This window comes from Hemiscyllium ocellatum, assembly GCF_020745735.1.
Source record: "Hemiscyllium ocellatum isolate sHemOce1 chromosome 27 unlocalized genomic scaffold, sHemOce1.pat.X.cur. SUPER_27_unloc_10, whole genome shotgun sequence".
Classification (NCBI taxonomy): Eukaryota; Metazoa; Chordata; class Chondrichthyes; order Orectolobiformes; family Hemiscylliidae; genus Hemiscyllium; species Hemiscyllium ocellatum.
In genome coordinates, this window is record NW_026867477.1 from 62428 (window position 1) to 83837 (window position 21410).

General features: G+C 49.7%; 1 long non-coding RNA gene and 1 pseudogene across 1 annotated transcript; both read left to right on the forward strand.

The window, feature by feature from the left end:
• LOC132807206 (zinc finger protein 850-like) overlaps positions 1–6827 on the forward strand; it is a 34453-nt pseudogene extending 27626 nt beyond the window's left edge.
• A 1734-nt stretch (positions 6828–8561) lies between these two features.
• Positions 8562–13851, forward strand: LOC132807211 (uncharacterized). Its single transcript, XR_009641937.1, has 2 exons — positions 8562–8974; positions 13572–13851. It is a non-coding gene; the product is annotated as an uncharacterized LOC132807211 (long non-coding RNA).
• The last annotated feature ends 7559 nt before the right edge of the window (positions 13852–21410 follow it).

Consider the following 21410-nt stretch of genomic DNA (forward strand, 5'->3'; position numbering starts at 1 on the left):
GCATGACCAATGGGGAGCTTTGGAGGACCGGAAGGAAGGCTGGTCCTCCTACCAATCAGAGCATCCCCTCATTGTCTGAATGCGGAAGTTGGAGCATGAGCTCCTGCTGCTCTCTCTCTCAATGAAGATTGAGTGTTACCCCAGACTGCACCAACTTCTGTGAGTACAGCACCCTCTCTTCTCACCCCTCCTATTCCATTTCTTTTCTCATTTTGGGATTAAACTGTTGGTTTGTAGGAAGTGAAGTGAAAGGAGGTGAACTCAGGAAAGGTGCATATGCCGGATGCATTGGTCTAGATCGCTGCCTCTGTCCCTGTGTGTCTGTGTCTCTCTCGTGTCCTTCATCAGGAATTGCGGAGGGGGTGGGGGGGTTGGAAAGGGTGCTGAGAGATAAATAGGAAGGTGGGAGTGGGGCTGGGGGTAAGGTAGATGCAGGTTGGGTGGGGGGTGATGGCGACAGGGTGGAGCAGATTGGTGGGAAGGAAGATGGACAGGTGGGACAGTTCAAGAGGGTGGTGCTGAGTTGGAGGGTTGGAGCTGGGGTGGGAGGGGGGAGGGAATGTGAGGAAACTGGTGAAATCGATGCTAAAGCCGTGTGGTTGCAGGGTCCTAGGCCACCTGATACCTGGAGGAAGAATGCCTCTGCATTGGGACCCTCCAACCATACAGGATCAATATTGATTTCACCAGTTTCCTCATTCCGACCCCCCCCCCCCCCCCCCCCCCCCCCAGCCCAATCCCAGATACAACCCTCGAACTTGGGACTGTTCTTTTGAACTGTCCCACCTGTCCATCTGCCTTCCCATCTATCTGCTCCACCCTCCTCTCTGACCTGTCACCTTCTTCCCCCGCTTTCATCTACCCATAGCATTCTCAGCTCCCTTCCCCCAGTCCCACCTCCCTTCCATTTATCTCTCAGTCCCTTTGGGCCCACCCCACATTCCTAATCAAGGGGTTATGCCCAAAACATCAAACCTCCTGCTCCTCAGATGCTGGCTGACCTGCTGTACTCTTGCAGCACCAGACATTTTGGTGCTTATTTGTCTGGATGTTCTGATGTGACCCATTCGCAGATGTGAAGTCACATTCGAGAAAAACTCCTTCATGGAATGTGGGCTTTTGTTTTGGCAAGGCCAACAATGTTTTCGTCCCTAACTGCCCTTCAGACAAGAGGATTGCCAGACTTTAGGGGGCATTTTAAAAGTCAAGCACGTGAGCCATCATATGCAGGCAGCACCAAGTTAATGCTAGCGGGTTTCCTTCCCTGAAGAGCGTTATTGAATCAAATGGGTTTTCAGAAAAGTTTCATTCTCTCAATGACTGAGACTAGTTTTCAATTCAGCCTTTCTTCAGGGCTTATGCCTGAAATGTCGAATCTCCTGTTCCTTGGATGCTGCCTGACCTGCTGAGCTTTTCCAGCAGCACCTTTTCAACTCTAGGTTATCGTCCAACAGGTTTAATTGGAAGCACTGGCTTTCAGAGAGACACTACTTCATCAGGCAACTTGTTAATATTTCAGATAATGGAAATGTATTGCTGGAAAAGCGCAGCAGGTCAGGCAGCATCCGAGAAGCAGGAGAATCGAGGTTTTGGGCATGAGCCCTTCTTCAGGAATGAGGAAAGTGTCCTCATTCTTTCCTCATTCCTGATGAAGGGCTTTTGCCCGAAATGTCGATTGTTTTTTTTTCCCTGCTCCTCGGATGCTGCCTGACCTGCTGTGCTTTTCCAGCACCACTCTGAGCTCCAGCATCTGCTGTCTTTTTGGCCTGGAGGTTTTACTAACTACCTGATGAAGGTGCAGAGCTCTGAAAGCTCGAACTTCTAAACAAATCTAATGGACTACAACCTGGTGATGTGTGATTTTTTTTACCTTTGTACACCCCAGCCCAACACTGGCATCTGCATATTGTAACTTGATTGTTTTAGGGATGTTCTACAGAAACTAGAATGATCTGTTCTGAATTCCTGTCATGTGCAGGCAGCAATGACTTTTGTAATCCCCTTTTCACAGGATATGAGAAGAGCAGCTTTGCAGGTAGAGCTCCCCAACTGAGTACCATGTGAAGGTCTGACAGAGCCCCTTGATTCGTGGGACAGGAGAGACGTCCCTCTTTCAGTCCAGAAGGGGAAAATTCTTTGAACGTTTTTGTCTGCTTCAGTAGGCTCTTAAAGTATCATCTTTACCTGAACCACACGGGCACGTGCCTGAGCCAGTTTGCCCACTGTGGGGAAAGGAAGTCTCAGGAGGCATTCCGTGTGCCATGGAGAAACCGTGGAAGTGTGGGGATTGCGGGAGAGGATTCCGCTCCCCCTCCATGCTGGAGATCCACCGCCGTGTCCACACCGGGGAGTGGCCCTTCACCTGCTCCGTCTGCGGCAAGGGCTTCCCTCACTCGTCCAACCTGCTCAAGCACCGGCGGGTCCACACCGGGGAGCGGCCCTTCACCTGCTCCGTCTGCGGCAAGGGCTTCACCCAGTCGTCCCACCTGCTGTCCCACCAGCGGGTCCACACGGGGGAGAGGCCGTACGCCTGCTCTGAGTGCGGGAAGGACTTCAGCGACTCGTCCACTCTGCTGCGGCACCAGCGGGTCCACACCGGGGAGCGGCCCTTCACCTGCTCCGAGTGCGGGAAGGACTTCAGCGACTTGTCCACCCTGCTGCGGCACCGGCGGGTCCACACCGGGGAGCGGCCCTTCACCTGCTCCGAGTGCGGGAAGGACTTCTCTCGCTCGTCCAACCTGCTCAAGCACCAGCGGGTCCACACCAGGGAGCGGCCCTTCACCTGCTCCGTCTGCGGCAAGAGCTTCACCCAGTCATCCCACCTGTTCTTACACCAGCGGGTCCACACCGGGGAGAGGCCGTTCAGCTGCTCGGTCTGCGGCAAGAGCTTTACCCACTCAACCAACCTGCTGACCCACCGCCGGGTCCACACCGGGGAACGGCCCTTCACCTGCTCTGTCTGCGGCAAGGGCTTCACCCACTCGTCCACCCTGCTGTCCCACCAGCGGGTCCACACCGGGGAGAGGCCATTCAGCTGCTCTGTCTGCGGCAAGAGCTTCACCCAGTCGTCCAACCTGCTGACCCACCAGCGGGTCCACACCGGGGAGCGGCCCTTCACCTGCTCGGTCTGCGGCAAGGGCTTCACCCAGTTGTCCAACCTGCTGACCCACCAGCTGGTCCACACCGGGGAGCGGCCCTTCACCTGCTCCGTCTGCGGCAAGGGCTTCACCCGGTCGTCCACCCTGCTGCAGCACCAGCGGGTCCACACCGGGGAGAGGCCGTTCACCTGACCCGTCTGCGGGAGGGGCTTCGCTCAGTCCCAGCACCTGCTGCAGCACCAGCGGGGGCACAAGTGACGGGGCCAGCCGCTGTGAGTCACCGCCCAGGGCTGAACCCTGGGTGGGAGGGGGGAGGGTCACCGCAGTTGCTGTGCTCTCATCCCCTTGGCATCCAGTGGCTCTGCGAGCCTGCGACTGCGCATTTCCTCCTGAAGTAGAGATGTACAACACAGAAACAGACCCTTCGCTCCAACTCCTCCATATCCTCAACTAATCAAGTCCCATTTGCCAGCAATTGGCCCTATCCCTCCAAACCCCTCCTTACACAGATACCCAAGTGGATGCCTTTTAAATGTTGCAATTGTACCAGCCTCCACCACTCCCTCTGGCAGCTCATTCCACACGCACACACACCACCCTCTGTGTGAAAAATGTTGCCCCTCAGGACCCTTTTTAAATCTTTCCCCTCTCACCCTAAACCTATGCCCTCTAGTTCTGGCAAAAGACTTTGTCTGTCCCTATCCATGCCCCTCATGATTTTATAAACCTCTCTTAAAGTCAACCCTCAGCCTCCGACGTTCCAGGGAAGACAACCCCAGCCTGTTCAGCCTCTCCCTGTAGCTCAAACCCTCCAACCCTGGCAACATCCTTGTCAATCTCTCTGAACCCTTTCAAGTATTGTAACATCCTTCCGATAGACCAGAAGTGCACATAATACAGAGGAACTTTGATTATCCAGAATTAGATGAACCAGCACAGTGGCTCAGTGGTTAGCGCTGCTACCTCACGGTACCAGGGACCCGGGTTTCATTCCTGCCTCAGGCGACAGACTGTGTGGAGTTTGCACATTCTCCCCGCGTCTGCGTGGGTTTCCTCCTAGTGCTCCGGTTCCGTCCCACAGTCCAAAGATGTGCAGGTCAGGGTGAATTGGCCATGCTAAATTGCCCGTAGTGTTAGGTACATTAGTCAGAGGGAAATGGGTCTGGGTGGGTTACTCTTCGGAGGGTCAGTGTGGACTGGTTGGGCCTGTTTCCACACTGTGAGGGATCTAATTGTGAAGCGACTGAAATACACCCTGCATGTGTCCTCTGGAGAATCGAGGTTCCTGTGTATTCCAAAAGTGGCCTAACCAACGTCCTGTCCAGACCCCAACCCCTATACTCAATGCTCTGGCCAATAAAGTGATCTGCAGAATCTGCGGGACTTGCTTAATCCTGGAAGGTAAATCACGTGTTTCTCCTTCTCTTGCAGGTGGATCCAAGATTTCACTCTCTGTCCCATTGAGTCTCCAGTCAGGTCCTTCAGCTCAACTGGTCTCTCTCAGTATTTCTGACCCATGTGAGCCTCTACGCACCTCCCCTTCACTTGCTCACACTTGATTTCCCTTACAGCAGCATTCCCTTCAGTTCCTTTCTCCCTGACGTCTGTATCCAGCTTCTCCTTAAATGCCGTCCACCTCGACCTGCTACTGTGGGGGTCATTCCTGCTGCAGACAGAGGTCTCTCCTTTGTAACCTCTTCAAAAGATTTACCACTGACTTCCCCCTTCAGTCTTTTCCATTTCTGGGTCTCCCCGCTGTTGCGAAACTTGGAAGGGTTCAGAAAAGATTTACAAGGATGTTGCCAGGGTTGGAGGATCTGAGCTACAGGGAGAGGCTGAACAGGCTGGGGCTGTTTTCCCTGGAGCGTCTGAGGCTGAGGAATGACCTTATAGAGGTTTACAAAATTGAGGGGCATGGATAGGATAAATAGGCAAAGTCTTTTCCCTGGGGTTGGGGAATCCAGAACTAGAGGGCATAGGTTTAGGGTGAGAGGGGAAGATACAAAAGAGACCTACAGGGCAACTTTTTCATGCAGAAGGTGGTGTGTGTATGGAATGAGCTGCCAGAGGATGTGGTGGAGGCTGGTACAATTGCAACATTGAAGAGGCATTTGGATGGGTATATGAATAGGAAGGGTTTGGAGGGATATGGGCCGGGTGCTGGCAGGTGGGACTAGTTTGGGTTGGGATATTTGGTCGGTATGGACGGGTTAGACCGAAGGGTCTGTTTCCGTGCTGTACATCTCTTGACAAAGCCTTGTCTGAGGGTGAAATGTTGTCATTCCCGTTGATGCGGGTGGTCCCCTGTCTGTTGTCCTTTTTGTTTCCTTTCTCGGAAAGGACGTCGCGGACATGGGCAGCGTTCCCGAGCCCCGCTCCGGAACGGGCTGTTCCGTCCTCTTCCAGCCCCCGGGGGGGGAAGGGGCAGCTTGAGTGCATTGGGAGAGTGGGCCGTTCACCGGGAAGGTGCCAATGGGACGGGAGAGCGGTACCGGTAATGGGGCGAGGGGGAGATGCCTCAGACCGCCAGAAACACTGGGGCAGCTGCTCGCGTGCTCCTTTTGGATCTCACAGCACAGGGAGGCCTTTCATCTGATTACCTCCCCGTCTCTGTCTCTCTGTGTCTGTCTCTGGCTCTCTCTGTCTGTGTCTCTGCGTCTGTCTGTCTTTCTGAGGTGACAGCGGATTCCAGCATATTGCTGCTTGCTGGGTAAACCTGTTTTTTCTCTGTTTTCCCCCTCTCTCTCCTGCTCAAACCCCTGAACTTCAGGCCGCCCCTGACCTTGTCACTATCAGTGAATAGGGAACAGCTTTTCTTCCTCCACCTTATCTGAACCTATCACAATCTTCCCCACTTTCACCAGTTGTATCTGTGTGTGACCCTCTCTTTCTGTGTCTCTTTCTCTCCTAAGCCCCCTCCCTCACCACATCCCATTTACCCACCCCTCCTGTCATGCTCCCACTTTCAAACGGTCTTGTTGTGTTTTCACTGCCTCTTCCCCATCGTTTCTGTCAAGCACCTCATCTCACTCTTAGAACCCCTGCAGTGTAGGAGTAGGCCCTTCAGCCCATCCAACTCACACCTCACCCAGACCTCTGCCTGTAACCCTGCAATTCCCATTGGCTAACCCACCTAGCCTACACATCCCTGGGCACTATGGGTAATTTAGCATGGTCAATGCCCCCTAACCTGCACATCCCCAAACACTATGTAATTTAGCACGGCCAGTCCACCCAAACCTGCACATCCCTGGATACTATAGGACAATTTAGCCTGGCCAATCCTACACTAAGGGTAGATTGGCCATGCTAAATTAACCATAGTACCCAGGAATGTGTAGGTTAGGGTAGATTGGCCATGGTAAATTACCCAATCCTACATATCCCTGGGTACTGTTAGGATAAAATAGGTCAAGGGAGGGTGGAGCTATAGCTGCTGTTTGGGGAATCGAAACTGTAGCTGTAGCTGCTGCTTGGGAAATCGCAACTGTTGCTTATGTGGCCAGCTCAGCTGCCAACGCCCAAATGAGCTCAATAACAGGAAACGCCTAGCAAACGCGAAATGTCCTAGTAAGGCAATGCTTAGTAGTTCCGTGAAGCTCTGCTTAGCAAAGAGTATATCAGGAGCAGATTTGGGAGGGGAAGGCAGAACGCGCCTTCTCCAGTGAATGCAGGGTGATTCACTGTATCAGCTACGATTCTGCAATAAAGTCTGCTTGTGCCAAACAATTGAGCGTCTGTTGTCTCTCCTCCTAAAATGAACATGCAAGGACAAATTCCGTCCTAACAGTACTATGGGTAATTTAGCATGGCCAATCCACCCTCACGTACACATCCCTAGGTACAATGGGTAATTTAGCATAGCCAATCCACCCTCACCTACGCATCTTTGGATTGTGGGAGGAAGCCGGAGCACCCGGAGAAAACCCTCGCAGGCACAGGCTGGAAATGTGCAAACTCCACACGGACAGTCGCCCCTGAGGCTGGAATTGAACCCGGGTCCCTTGGCGCTGTGACCACTGAGCAACCCCTTATAATCCGCCTGTGTTAAGTTCCTTTTGTCACCTGGAGGAATGTTACGGGGGTGCGGGGTTTAAGTCTTCTCTGAGCTGAGAGAGGACACAGGAGATGCTCCTCATCATGCTTTCATGTGTCACGTTGCATAATTCTTAGATTTTACATGTAAATGTCTAGTTGGGGTTAGAATTCTTGTAAATATAGACAAACGGAAACACTTGTTGAGACATTTCACCAAACCCCAAGTCGGCAATTGACATGCCCGCCCCTGAAAAGAGAACCTTTCGTGGGGTCAGAGTTGACATTGAGAATAGCGAAATGAACACTGTCCCCGTCGTGTTTGTATTTTTGCTGACAGAAGGGCAGTTTGCAGTCAGCAGGCACTGTGGGACTACAGGCTGCGGGCCAGGTCTGCGCTCGGGAGCGTAAATCCCAACGGGAACCAGAGGCGTTGCTAACGTTTAAGCCAGCTGAGCTTAGCAAGAAAAGGCTGCGACCCTGTGCTTGAACTGATCAGCCGAAACTTTGGGCGGAGCCAAGGAGATCTGAAGGCGAAGCTAACGGGAGGGTCTCCTTTCTCAAAAAAACCAGAAAACATGAGGGATACCAGGAAGAATTCCGCTGAATTCCAGAGAGCTGTGGCATGCCTTGATTTGGTACAATGAGCTTTTAATGTGAACTCTCATGAGGGAGTGCAAACGAACTCGAGTTGAAATGTAGCTCCGTAAAGTGTTGTGTAACAGTCATAGCGTTGACCGTTGTTGAACGTTTTGATGCGGTCCAGTTTTTCTTTTGTTTTTTAAAGATGAGATGATGTTTTGTGGTTTTTGGATGGGTTGGGTACAGAGTGGGAGGTAGGGTGGGCTGGGATCTTCCATGTTGATGGGATTTGACAGTGAATTTTGCTTCGTCAATTCTTCAGACTGTGTGCCTGGAGAGAGGGAGGGTCTGACCCTTGGGAAGGGTGCTGGCGGGGTGTGGGCGGGAGGTGAACCTTTGCAATGTCCAATCAGAAGGCTAAGTGTTAAGATAACAAGAGCCGATATTTAGCAGTCGATAAGTGCAACATGTAAGCAGTTTGTTCATATGCAGCTCAAAGGCTGTCCCCAAAGTTAAACTTAGTATGGCGCCTACCCACTCAATCCAGTTACCCACCCCATTTCAGGGTGGATATGTGAACTATCACTAATTTTCTTCTAACGAATAAAACATTTAAACCTAGCTGTTCAGGAAAGCAAACAAGTTTAAAACTACAGCTATGCTGCAGTTAAACTCAATAGACTTACTCAGAGCAAAATACATGTTCCCTGAACGCAGTTGAAAGTTAACATCGTTGTATTAGGTGTAGAAATATCTGTTTAAATGGAGCCGTGAGCTTTCCCAATGTAGACAGGGCTCCTCGAAACGTGGCAGTGTCCCCCCTGCAGCTGCAGAGCGAGACAGGAGAGTTTGTTTTTGTGAATGAGCAGTTGTAGCGCGAGGTGGCTGTTGCTTGGTGACGGTGAGGCTCCCCGGCCCCGCCCATCCCCCCGTGCAGACGTCACGCGGGGGTGAAGGCGGTTGGGAGGAGAAGTCGCTCGAGCGGGGAAGCGGCGGCCGTTAGGAAAATGGCGCCGTGCGGCCTGGGGCAGACCCCCGTCACTGGTCACCGCCGCCTTCCTGGTGCAGCTGCTGTGTCACGGCCACACCGGCCGGCTGTACAGCAGGCAGGAGCCGGTGACCATTCTGGAGGCGGATGGGGTTAAGGACCTGCTTGGGAACTGGTCGGCCGCCTGGGTGGTGGAGTTCTACTGGTCGTGGGGCGGCCCCTGTGTCAACTATGGGGCCACCTGGAAGGTACTGGGCCCGGGAGGTGAAAGGTGAGGCAGGTTGTGGGGGGGACGGAGGGGAAGGAATGTGGGGCCTGTCCTGTCATAGTCACATTTTACACTCACTTTCCATCTGCTTTTACTGGCGCTTGTGCTGTTTACCCCTCACTGTTTTTTAATCCTTGTGTTGTTTACCCTTTGCTGTTACTTGTGCAATTGCTGAGGGTAGTGTGTAAATACTAGTGAAGGATACTATGCACCAGCATGTATATGTTCCTCAGTCATTGAAGGGGCAGGACCTGTTGAGAACGGTTAGTAAAGCAGGTTGTGCACTAAGCCTTGTTAACATGGATATGTTCATTGGAAAAGTTGACTTTTTATTATTTAGAGTCGTAGAGATTTTCAGCACGGAAACAGATCCCCTCAGTCCAACCTGTCCACGCCAACCAGATATCCTACATTAATCTAGTCCCCATTGCCAGCACTATATCCCTCTACACCATTCCTATTCATATACCCATCCAGATACTTTTTAAAGGCTGTAATTATACCGGCCTCCACCACTTCCTCTGGCAGCTCATTCCATACACACACCACCCTCTGCATGGAAACATTGCCCTTCAGGTATCTTTTATATCTTTGTGGCCTCACCCTAAACCTATGTCCTCTAGTTGTGAAGGTCACCCCAACACTGAGGAAAAGACTTTAAAAAATTGCTTTTGCATTTGTCTGGCTGCTCAATCAAATATTGAGACACATGGGGGAAAAAATATCGCTCTGCCCTTTTTGATCTCTGATAGACATTTGGAAACTTAAAATCTGTTAATAACACCAGCATTGCTACAGGGCATATTGTGTACACTCCTCAGTGTCAACAAGCAGGGCACATGTTTGCCAATGTCATCAAAACATTGTGCGTGTTCCTCATTGTCGGCAGAAAAGGGGCAAAACCTACTTTTGATGGACAAATAAGGATCACTGGAGGACCGGAAGGAGACTTGTCCTCCTGCCATTCGGAGCTCCCCTATTGGTGAATGCGGAAGTTGGGCCATGAGGTTCTGAAGTTCCTGCCCCTCCATTTACGTTTCATTCTGGGGTTCAGTTGTTGACTTGGAGCAACTGAAAGGAATGGGAGTGAATCCACGAGGGGACAGACTCTGGAAAAGTTAGTCCAAGCCTTTGTCTCAATTGGCAAAATAGACAGGCAGGAGACTGGAAGAACGCAGCAAGCCAGGCAGTATCAGGAGGTGGAGAAGTTGAGGTATGTGTGTAACCCTTGTTCAGGATTGGGGGTGGGTATAGGGAGAGCTGTTGAACAAGGGTGTGCTGGGGGCAGGGTGATGAAGTGAGGATAGGTGAAGCCAAGTAGAGGGTACAATCAACAATAGGTGCAGGAGTCGGCTCTCCTGCCCTTCGAGCCAGCACCACCTTTCATTATGATCATGGCTGATCATCCTCAATCAGTATCCTTTTCCTGCCTTATCCCCATAACCTGGTTGGTGAATGGGAGGAAGGAATCTAGTTAGCAGGGAAGAGTGGAAGGGGCTGGGAAGTGAGTTGGGGGATGGGATGGGAGATTATTTGAAATTGGAGAACTCAGTGTCGAGTCCTCCAGGCTGTGGACTGCTCAGACAAGATGAGGTTTTATTCCTCCAATTTGTCAGAAGGGGAGTGGGAAGGGGCATTAAAATGGATGGAGACTGGGAAATCCGCTCAGCCTCTGTGGACCCGGCTGTGATGCTCGGCAAACCATTCCCCAAGTTTATGCTTGGTCTTCATGATGTAGAGACGATCACAACTGGCAAAGCACAGTGGGTCGAGCAGTAGGACAGTTGTATTTTGGGGCACAAGCTCTTCATCAGGAATGATGCGTGGATGTTCAGAGGGGCATCAGCGTCCTTCTGTGCCAGTTGTCAGACAGGTGCAGCAGGCAATGAGCAAGGCAAATGGTGTATTAGCTGAAAATGTGTTGCTGGTTAAAGCACAGCAGGTTAGGCAGCATCTCAGGAATAGGAAATTTGACGTTTCGAGCATAAGCCCTTCATCAGGAATGAGGAGAGTTTGCCAAGCAGGCTAAGATAAAAGGTAGGGAGGAGGGACTTGGGGGAGGGGCGATGGAGATGTGATAGGTGGAAGGAGGTCAAGGTGAGGGTGATAGGCCGGAGTGGGGTGGGGGCGGAGAGGTCAGGAAGGAGATTGCAGGTTAGGAGGGCGGTGCTGAGTTGAGGGAACCGACTGAGACAAAGTCGGGGTGGGGGGGAGGGTAATGAGGAAACTGGAGAAATCCGAGTTCATTCCTTGTGGTTGGAGGGTTCCCAGGCGGAAGATGAGGCGCTCCTCCTCCAGCCGTCGTATTGTTATGTTCTGCCGGTGGAGGAGTCCAAGGACCTGCATGTCCTCGGTGGAGTGGGAGGGAGAGTTAAAGTGTTGAGCCACGGGGTGGTTGGGTTGGTTGGTCCGGGCGTTCCAGAGGTGTTCTCTGAAACGTTCCCCAAGTAAGCGGCCTGCCTCCAATATAGAGGAGGCCACATCGGGTGCAGCGGATGCAATAGATGATGTGTGTGGAGGTACAGGTGAACTTGTGGCGGATATGGAAGGATCCCTTGGGGCCTTGGAGGGAAGTGAGTGTGGAGGTGTGGGCGCAAGTTTTACATTTCCTGCGGTTGCAGGGGAAGGTGCCGGGAGTGGAGGTTGGGTTGGTGGGAGGTGTGGACCTGACGAGGGAGTCACGAAGGGAGTGGTCCTTGCGGAACGCTGATAGGGGAGGGGAGGGAAATATATCCCTGGTGGTGGGGTCCGTTTGGAGGTGGCGGAAATGACGGCGGATGATACGTCGTATGCGGAGGTTGGTGGGGTGGTAGGTGAGAACCAGTGGGGTTCTGTCTTGGTGGCGGTTGGAGGAGCGGGGCTCAAGGGCGGAGGAGCGGGAAGTGGAGGAGATGCGGTGGAGGGCATCGTCGATCACGTCTGGGGGGAATCTGCGGTCCTTGAAGAAGGAGGCCATCTGGGCTGTGCGGTGTTGGAACTGGTCCTCCTGGGAGCAGATGCGGCGGAGACGAAGGAATTGGGAATATGGGATGGAGTTTTTACAGGGGGCAGGGTGGGAGGAGGTGTAGTCCAGGTAGCTGTGGGAGTCAGTCGGTTTATAGTAGATGTCTGTGTTGAGTCGGTCGCCCGAGATAGAGATGGAAAGGTCTCGGAAGGGGAGGGAGGAGTCTGAGATAGTCCAGGTGAATTTGAGGTCGGGATGGAAGGTGTTAGTAAAGTTGATGAACTGTTCAACCTCCTCGTGGGAGCACGAGGCAGTGCCGATACAGTCATCGATGTAGCGGAGGAAAAGGTGGGGGGTGGTGCCAGTGTAGTTGCGGAAGATGGACTGTTCCACATATCCTACGAAGAGGCAGGCATAGCTGGGGCCCATGCGGGTGCCCATGGCAACTCCTTTAGTTTGGAGGAAGTGGGAGGATTGAAAGGAGAAGTTATTCAGGGTGAGGACCAGTTCAGTCAGTCGAAGGAGGGTGTCAGTGGAAGGGTACTGGTTGGTGCGGCGGGAAAGGAAGAAGCGGAGGGCCTTGAGTCCTTTGTGATGGGGGATGGAGGTGTACAGGGACTGGATGTCCATCGTGAAAATAAGGCGTTGGAGACCGGGGAAGCGGCGTATTAGCAAGAGGAATTAAGTTCAGAAGTGGCGATGTCTTCCAGCAGTTAGGGGGTCATTGAATATATTCAAGGCTGAGTTCGCATGATTTTAATGTGGATGCTTGTGGGGGAAGGCAAGAAAATGGTTTTAAGACCAGTATCCAGTTTTAAGACCGTTCCAGAGTCAGACAGCACAGAAACAGACCCTTCAGTACAACTAGTCAATGTTGATTATGTTCTCAAACTAAACCAGTCCCACCTGGCAGTGTTTTGGCCCATATCCCTCCAAACCTTTCCTATTCATGACGTTACTGTACCTGCATCCACCACATCCTCTAGACATTTAGTCCTCACTCTGTGTAAAAAAAAATTGTGCCTTTCAAGTCTTTTTAAAATCTCTTTCTCCTGTCACCATCAAAATTTGCTCCCTAATCTTGAAACCCCAACCCTAGGGGAAGGATACCCTTCGTTCACCTCATCTCTCCCCTCATGATTTTGTAAACGTTGATAAGGTCACATCTCCACTTCCAATGCTCCAGTGAAAAAGTCCCAGCCCATCCACCTAGATGAAGGTAGAATCCTGTCCCTCAGGATTCCCTCCAACAATGTGCCCACCACTGATGTCAGGCACACTGGTCTATAGTTCCCTGGCTTGTCCTTACCACCCTTAAACAGTGGCACCACGTTAGCCAACCTCCAGTCTTCTGGCACCTCACCTGACATGCACAGTATGCTCTATGGAGATGCTGTTTCTGATGGATTTAAAGTGTCCAAATGCCACAATTTCTCCCCCACTCACTTGACATAACCGTGCAGGCTGCTCGCTATTTGATGTTCATGTTACTTAGAACCCTCATGATCATATCAATCTCAATGAGGTCACCCCTCAACCTCCTGTGCTCCAGTGAAGAGAGTTTCAGCTTCTCCTTATAACTCAAACCCTCCAGTCCTGGCACCATCCTGGTAAATCTTTACTGAGCCCTCTGTAATAGTATTCTTCCTATTATAGGGCCACCAGAAGCCTTCTCAGTACTCTACAAGTGACTTCACCAACATCCTGTACAACCTCAACATGATGTCCCAACTCCTTTATTCAATGGTGTGAACAATTAAGGTAAGTGTGCTGAATGTTTAACATCAATCTACATTTGTCGATATATCATATCAGTTGCATGACACTGTGACCTTTTGCTCTTAACTCTGTGTCTTATGATCCTGCTCCACAGCTACCCGCTGAAGGAGCAGCGCTCCGAAAGCTAGTGCTTCCAAATAAAACTGTTGGACTATAACCCGGTGTTGTGATTTTTAAACCTTGTCCCACCACCTCTCTAATGAACACAGCCCATACCTCCCGGTGCTGCCAGTAAACTGCCGATGAAACGATGCAGTACCTGCACTCCTGAAAAGTTTATAATTTCTAATGAAACCAGCTACTCATTCACTGCTCCATCTGATACACGACATTGGAAACTTAGTGCAGGAGGCTGCAAGAAATGAGCAGCTTTAAAATAAAAACCGCTTGGAGCTTTCAATGAGAGCCTGAGCCCAGCAGTACGTTCTGGTTACCTTTATTGTGGCCCAACATTGTTACAGCTTCAGATTCAAAGGGCAGAGAAAGAGTAGTTATTTTTTAGACAACTCAACAACAGGGGGAGGTGCAAGGGGCAGGGCAAGGCCAACAGCAGGCCCCCGCACTACGCCTGCGTTGCCTTGCACAGTTTACAAAAATCCCTTCCCCTTCAGAGACTCCCCACAGTGTGGAAGCTGGCCACTCGACCCAAAGACTACACACCGATCCTCCAAAGGGTAACCCACCATGCAATTCCCCTACCCCGATTGCTCAACATTTACCCCTGACTAATGCACCTAACGTGCACATCCCTGGGCACTATGGGTATTTCAGTACTGTCAATCCACTTGAACCTGGACAACTCGTATATGCCGACCAGATATCCCAACCCAATCTAGTCCCACCTGCACGGGGCCCATATCCCCCCAGTTGCCTTTTAAATGTTGCAATTGGACCAGCCTCCACCACTTCCTCTGGCAGCTCGTTCCATCCACGTACCACCCTCTAAATGAAAAGGTTGCCCCATAGGTCTCTTTCATATCTTTCCCCTCTCACCCTAAACCTCTAGTTTTGGACTCTCCCATCCCATGGAAAAGACTTTGTCTATCTGTCCTATCCATGCCCCTCATGATTTTATAAACCTCTATAAGGTCACCCCTCGGCCTCTGACGCTCCAGGGAAAACAGCCCCAGCCTGTTCTGTCTCTCCCTATAGCTCAAATCCTCCAGTCTTGGCAACATCCTTGTAAATCTTTTTAGATTAGATTAGATTACTTAGTGTGGAAACAGGCCCTTCAACCCAACAAGTCCACACCGACCTGCCGACGCGTATATCACCCAGACCCATACTCCGGGGGTTTGCAAGGACTGCCACAAACACTACGTAGGACAAACAGAAAGTTAGCCACCAGGATACACGCACACCAGCTAGCCACAAAAAGACACGACCCTCTATCCTTCGTAGCCCTACATACAGATGAAGAAAACCACCACTTTGACTGGGACAACATCTGTCCTGGGACAGGCTAAGCAAAGACATGCCAGAGAATTCCTAGAGGTCTGTCACTCCAACCACAACGCCATAAAGAAACACATCGATCTAGATACCATCTATCAACCTCTCAGAAAATGAACAGGAAATGACATCAGCACAAACCCCAGGAACCCTATCCAGGCCAAACATATAAATCGAAAGCAGGAAACAACAGCTTCGCTTCACTTGGAGGTCGCCACTGATGATGTTACCTAGCCAGGTAATGAAACATCTGGATGTCAAACCTACAGCTCAGTGAGCAAACCTACACCCTAAACCTCAACCTGAGCTACAAACCTTGCAAAGTAGAATGTATTTGCAAACATCATGCTGCAAATACAAACCCATCCCCATGGATGATCTATCTCGTGTGTGCATGAGATAGAGAAACAATCTATTTCCGTGCTGTTTATCTCTATTTGATAACCGATGCTTTATTTCTGTTGGTGTAAATGTTGTTGTAATTCATAGCTGGATCCTAATAGGTGTAAGGGTGACAGAATTCTTCAAGTAGGGCACTGTAAGATTCCTGGGAGATCCCTATTTCTGGTTTACTTCCTCATGAACAAACATTAAGCACGTGCACCTATTTATTTATGATTTTGTTTCATTTTTCTTGTTCGATTCCCTGCTATGACTACACCTTGTATTAGGATAATTGAGAGGTTGGGAGATTGTGGCTTGGGTCTTCATTGAATATTTTATCGTTCCAGAAGTCATAAAAGGCGGGGTCAAAGCTTTAGCAGAAATCCAGCAGAGCTGAGAACAGACCGACATCTTAGTCTGTGGGAACAGGGAGATCAACAGAGGATAGAGAAATCAGGTCCTGAAACCAGACCAGCCTGTGATCAGTGCTTTGATTAGAGGCATCCTTCTACATCAGTCAATGCCAGTTGTCAGACAGGTGCAGCAAGGCAAGTGGTATATTAGCAGGCTGATCTGAGATTAGAAGTGGGGATGTCTTCCTGCAGTTAGGGGGTCATTGAATTTATTCAAGGCTGAGTTCATCTGAGTTTTGAACAATAAAGTGTGGATTTTTATAGCTTACTTACAGTGTGGAAACAGGTCCTTCGGCCCAACAAGTCCACACCGACCCGCCGAAGCGCAACCCACCCATACCCCTACATTTACCCCTTACCTAACACTACGGGCAATTTAGCATGGCCAATTCACCTGACCCGCACATCTTTGGACTGTGGGAGGAAACCGGAGCACCCGGAGGAAACCCACGCAGACACAGAGAGAACGTGCAAACTTCACACAGTCAGTCGCCCAAGTTGGGAATTGAACCCGGGTCTCAGGCGCTGTGAGGCAGCAGTGCTAACCACCGTGCCGCCCATGTTGTGTGCATGAGGGTTTTTTTGTGGTTTATGTGTTGGATGCAGGTACAGTAATCACATTTAAAGTGGAAGGCAAGAAAATAGTTTTAAGACCACGACAGAACAGTTACGGTCAGACAGCACAGAAACGGACCCTTCAGTCCAACTATTCCATGCTGACTATATTCTCAAACTAAACTAGTGCCACTTGCCAGTGTTTGGCCCATATACCTCCACACCTTCCCTATTCATGTACTTATCCACATGTCTTTTAAATGTTGCATCTGAACATGCATCCACCACATCCTCTTTACATTCACTCAATACATGAAACATACTGTTTATAAACAAACTTTTCCCGATCTGTCCATTCCATGGATTCATTCTCTTTCCTTTCAGTTGCTGTAAGTCATAAATTGAAGCCCAGAATGAAATAAATGGAAAAGGAGTTGTGAAGAGAGTACCCTACTCACAGATGGTTGACACAGTAAGGAGGGTGGAGTCTGGAGCAAACCCGAAATGTCGATTTTCCTGCTCCTCGGACGCTGCCTGACCTGCAGTACTTTGCCAGCACCACTCTAATCTTGACCCTGATCTCCAGCATCTGCAGTTCTCACTTTCTCCTGTGAGAAATCAGCAGTTTTAAACCAAAAACCTGTTGCAGTTTAAAGCTCTCATTGAGAGTCTGAGCTCAGTGGGAAGTTCAGGTAATCTTTATTGTGACCCAACTTTGTTACAGCTTCAGAATCTCCCAGCAGAAAGGTGTAGAAAATGTAGCAATTTTTTAAAAACAGCTCAAGGTCAAAGTGCAACCCCTCACTTTCTTCATTATTGGTCACCACTGAGTTGTCCCTTTGTAATTGGATCCTTGGTATAGCCTTAACCTGGAGGAAGTATTGCCTCACTCAGCAATTTCAACCTGTATCCAAGTAAGTTGGATGAGCAGCGTAGAGTCAACCAGACTATTGTGGGTCTGGAGTCACGTGTAGGCCAGACCGGGTAAAGGATGCAGCTGGGACGACTGCTCTAATAACTGCTCAAGTCTTCCCTAAAAAAGAACTGAGTGAATCCGATGGGAGTTTTCTTCCACCCCCACCCCACTGACAATGGTTTCACCATTAGATGCTAAACTCCAGATTTCTGACTAAATTCCAATTCCATCATCTGTTGTGGGAATTGAACTCGGGAGTCACTGGAACTGGGTTGATAGTCCAGTCGGTAAAGGCACTCGGCCGTCTTTCTTTCAATCCCCCTGCAATGCCACGTGATCCCGATGGTAGGTCAGCAAGGAGACGGCCTGGGTAAAGGCCTTCCCGCACTCTGTGGATCCACTGGTGGGTCTGGAGGTAGGAGGAATCGCTGAAGCCCTTCCCGCAGTCAGGGCAGGGGAACGGCCTCTCCCCAGTGTGACTGCGCCAATGAGTCTCCAAGGCAGACGGGAAACAAGCCTTTCCCACAGTCGCCACACTTCCATGGTTTCTCCACGGGGCGGGATTCCTCGGGTTTCTCCATGGCTGAAGCTTCAGCCGCACACAAACGCATGTGGAGCTTCTCTCCACCGTGAATTCCTCTTTCCAAACTGTAGAGCTGTTACACGCTCCTCACTCACTGCATTACAACGGTAGGGTCTCTCATCGAGTCCCACTGACGCTGAAAACGTACCCAAATAGGAACCAAAAAGCTTTGCTCCTTCTCACAGACTCATAGTTGAAAACTGTTGCGGTCCCGATGGATTGAATGACTGTCAGACATGAATGCCAAAGTAAGCACTGCAGATGCTGGAGAGTCAGAATCAGTAAGTGCAGTGCTGGAAAAGCACAGCAGGTCAGGCAGCATCCGAGGAGCAGGAGAGTCGACGTTTTGGGCATAAGGCCTTCATCTGTTGATTTTGAAACTTCCATCCTCAGATCCTGAAATGTAAAAAGAGATTACAAAAGTCATCACTGTCAGTGCAGAGTAGAAATTCTGAACAAGGAATTCTGCGGAATATTTTCTTTTGTTATTCCACAAAATTGAAAGCACCATCCCACTCTCTCTCCCCCTCTCTTCTCACTCTGATCTAACTAATTCCCCTGAAGGTGCTGATTCAGGATCTTCCAGGGGCAGAAAGGCAAAAACGTCAAGACTGACATCTCATGAATTTTGGATAACTCCACCTGAAAGTTAATATCTTTCACAACATTGGGATACTGCTGAGAGGTGAGGAAGTCTGATTTTGGGAAGCCAAAAAAAAATAATGAGTTTGTGCCAATCCCTTCTCTTCAGAGAATCCCCAGAGCGGTGAAAGCAGGCCACTCAGCCCCACAAATCCACACCGACCCTCTGAAGGGTAACAGACCCACACCTATTCCCCTATCTCTATTGCTCTACATTTACCCCCTGATTAATGCACCTAACCTGCACATCTCTGGGCACTGTCAATCCATCCTAACCTGGACAAAGTGAAAAATCACACCACCAGTTGAGTATTCAACAGGTTTATTTGGAAGCACTCGCTTTCAGAGCGCTGATCCTTCAGGTGGTTGTGGAGAATAAGATCATAAGACACAATTTGTAGAAAAACATTATAGTGTCCTGCCACCAAAATGATATATTGAACAAACCTGGATTGTCAAGTCTTTCATCTTTTAGACTGGGTTGCAGCTATCATTCACATGTAAATCCCAGACCTTCTTGCAAGGCGCCATATCATGATAACTCGAGGTTTTATAGCAAAATGTGACATCTCAGTTCACATGATGCATTAAAGGTGTGAGGTCAGAGTCTGTCTGTGTCCCAGTCTTGAGTCAGACTGGTTCTACTTCCAAAGTGGAATTTACAAAATATTACATGGATTGACTACTTACAGATTGTGTATTTTTTGAGCAAAATAGAATGTATCTGCAAATATCATTCTGCAAATACAAATTTAACCCCATGGACTTGTTATGTGCGTCTGTGCATGAGAGAGAGAAAAAGTCAATGTCCGTGCTGTATAGCTCTATGCCAATTTGATAACAGATGCTTTAGTCCTGTTGATGTAAATGTTGTTGTAAATCAGAGCTGCATACTAACAGTTCGATGTAAGACAGAAAGAATTCCTCAAATAGGACACCATACCAATCTTTGGGAGACCCCTATTTCGGGGTGGGGGGGGGTCAAAGCTTCAACAGAAATCCAGCAGAGCTGAGAACAGACCGACATCCACATGCCTTTTAAATGTTGTAATTGTGCCAGTCTCCACCACTTCCTCTGGCAGTTCATGTTTGTGCCATACATGCACCACCCTCTGTGTGAAAAGGTTGCCTCTCAGACCCCTGTTAAATCATTCTGCTCTCACCTCAAACATACGCCTTCTAGTTTTCTTGGACTCCCCTACCCTGGGGAAAAGGTAGGGTTCCCCCGCTATCCATACCCATTACAAAGGTCTATAAGTTTACCCCTCAGCCTCTGATGCTCCATGGAAAATGTCCCTGCCCTATTCAGCCTCTCCCTATAGCTCAAATCTTTTCTGACCCCTTTCAAAGTTTCATAACATCTTTCCTACAGCAGGAATACCAGAACTGAACGCAGTATTCTAAAATTGGCTTAACCAACATCCTGGACAGCCACAACATGAGCTCCCAACTCATCTACTCGATGCTCTGACCAATAAAGGCCATCCTACCAAATGCCTCATTCACTATCCTGTCTACCTGAGACTCCACTTTCAAGGAACTATGGAACCTGCACTCCAAGGTCTCTTTATTTTGCAACACTCCCCTTAACTGTGTCAGTCCTGCCTGGATTGCTTGACCAAAATGCAACAACTCACATTTCTCAAAATTTAATTCCATCTACCACATTTTGGACCATCCGATCAATTCTAATTTATAGCAAACTCACTTTTCTCTCTCATTCTCTAGAAGCTGAAAATCTCCATCCCACACACTCTCCCTCCAGTCTCAGTCTACTGAACCTAATCCCTGCTCTACCTCATCCTGAAGGGTCTGGTTCATGCTGATTAATAGGCCCACACTCGGAAGGGGGCGGGGGTGGGTCTAAATGAAACCTACATAATACTGAACAGCCCAGACAGAGTGGATGTTGCGAAGATGTTTCCATTGGTAGGACAGACTCAGACGAGAGGCACAGCCTTAGAGTAAAGGGAAGTCCTTTTAGAAAGGAGAAACTTCTTCAGCCAGAGAGCAGTGAATCTGTGGAATCTATTTCCAGAGAAGGCTGTGGAGGCCAGGTCACTGGGGATATTTAAAACTGAGACAGATAGGTTCTTGAGCATCAAAGGGATCGAGGGTTATGGGGAGAATGGGGTTGAGAAACCTACCAGCCACGATTGAATGGGGTGATTAGACCTGATGGACTGAATGGTCTAATTTCTGCTCCTCTGACTTTGGGCCTCTTGCTGTCCTGGACACAGAGCAAGAGAGTTGGGAGCAAGACTAGGCCATTCGGTCTTTCGAGTCAGCACCAGCATTGAACAATTCATAACTGGATATGAATATACCTACAGCTAGGTGGATAGGCTGGGACCTTTTTCACTGGAACACATGAGGTTGAGAGGTGACTTTAAAAGAGGTTCATAAAATCATGAGGAGGGTAGATGAGGTGAACCGCAGGTGTCCTTTCCCTAGGATGGGGGTTTCAAGATTAGGGAGCAAATGAGGAAGGTGAGTGGAGAAAGATTTTCAAAAGACTGGAATAGTGCCTTTTTTTGATTCCACACACAAACTGCTCTCAATGTCCAGACACGGTGGTGGATGCAGGTACAGTAACAAGGTTTAAAAGACATTTGGATAAGTACATGAATAGGAAAGGTTCAGAGGGATATGGGCCAAATACACACAGGTGGGACTAGTTTAGTTTGTGAACACAGCACGGTCTAGTTGGACTGAAGGGTCTGTTTCTGTGTTGTCTGACTCTGGAACTGTCTTAAAACCATTTTCTTGCC